This window comes from Echinops telfairi, unplaced genomic scaffold (genome assembly GCF_000313985.2).
Source record: "Echinops telfairi isolate 266 unplaced genomic scaffold, ASM31398v2 ScPeMD7_7138;HRSCAF=8121, whole genome shotgun sequence".
NCBI lineage: Eukaryota > Metazoa > Chordata > Mammalia > Afrosoricida > Tenrecidae > Echinops > Echinops telfairi.
In genome coordinates, this window is record NW_022111038.1 from 294,958 (window position 1) to 296,464 (window position 1,507).

Genomic DNA, 1,507 nt, shown 5'->3' on the forward strand with positions numbered 1-1,507 from the left:
AAAGGACCTGAACAGAAATTTCACAGGGGCAGAAATCCGAATGGCCAATAAACATATGAGAGAATGTTCTCATAAGAGAAATGAGAGTTAAAACAATTGAGATACCACCTAACACCCTCAAAGATAGCCCAATACAAAAAGTCAGAAAGTAGCAAGTGTTGGAGGGGCTGTGGGGAGATAGGAGCTCTCATCCACTGTTGGTGGACCTGTTGGTATGTACAGCCACTTTGGAAATTGATTTGGTGATTTCTAAAACAGATGGAAATTGAGCTACCATATGACCCAGCATATGCCCAGAAGAGCCAAGAAACAAACCAGGGCCAGATATCTGTGCTCCAATGTTCATCACAGCAAGTTCAGAAATGCAAGGAGTTGGAAACAACCCAAATTTCCATCAACAGGCGAATGGATTAAAAAAAAACTTTGATACATACATACAGTGGAGTACTATGCATCACTAAAAAGCAGTGATGTACGCACGAAGCATATCACCACAGGGGAAGAACTGGAGGAAATGATTCCAAGTGAAATAAGCCAAGTGCAAAAGGACAAGTACAACATGAGTCTGCTGAGGGGCACAGGGAAAAGGGGCACAGGGAAAAAGCTACTGTATACAAACTTCTGTATACAAAGCTACCATATACAAACTATGGTATACAAAGCAACCACATACAAACATTCCTGGGGTGAGGTTCAGGTAGTATGGAAGGGGCCAAACCAAATCCAGGGGTGCATATGGTAGCCAACTAAAAAGGAGGGGTGGAAAGATAGAAATGTATAGCGGGGAAACAGGACACAAATCCACCCAAAGGAATGGTATTGTTAATATCTCCACAGGGAAAGAGGGCCCAGACTTTGACCTGGTGCTCGGGGTTGTGAATGCAGCTTGCTGGCATGGAGGAGGGAGACAGTGGAGGGATTTGAGGGCTCTGCCCAAATCCTAACTATGTGGACAGCTGAGCCTACCCCTAGAAGAATTAACTTTAGAAGACAGCACTGAAGCTGCAGCTCAGGGAGAGGTACATGTCTGATCAGAGCACACATGAGCAAATGAACAGGGAAGAATAGAGAGTGGAGCACATCCTGGCCCATCAAGCCTGAAGAACGATATTCCCACTCACAACAACCAATGCACGGAGTGGAACATATAGCTGTCTCCACTACTAGACACGATGTCCCTCGCTAACCCATGGCCTTACGGGGTACAACACTGGAGACACAGTGTCTGGATTGGCCCAGTCTAACCTCACCACACCGAGGCAAAACATTAAGGGTGTGCGCTAGAGCAGTTGGGGGAGCAGAGCGGGGAGGTCCCGAGGGAGTGCCAAGGATAGACTTTGGGGTCAGGGTGTGGTACCCCATTGGATTCGACTGGAGGACACTCCTAGAGGTCAACAAACAGACCTTGAAATATTTACAGGTTTTTCTTTTTTTTAAGTTTTATTTTTTATCTATTTATTTTTTGTCATTGGTTTTTGTTGTTGGTGTTGTTTTGTTTTCTTTTGTC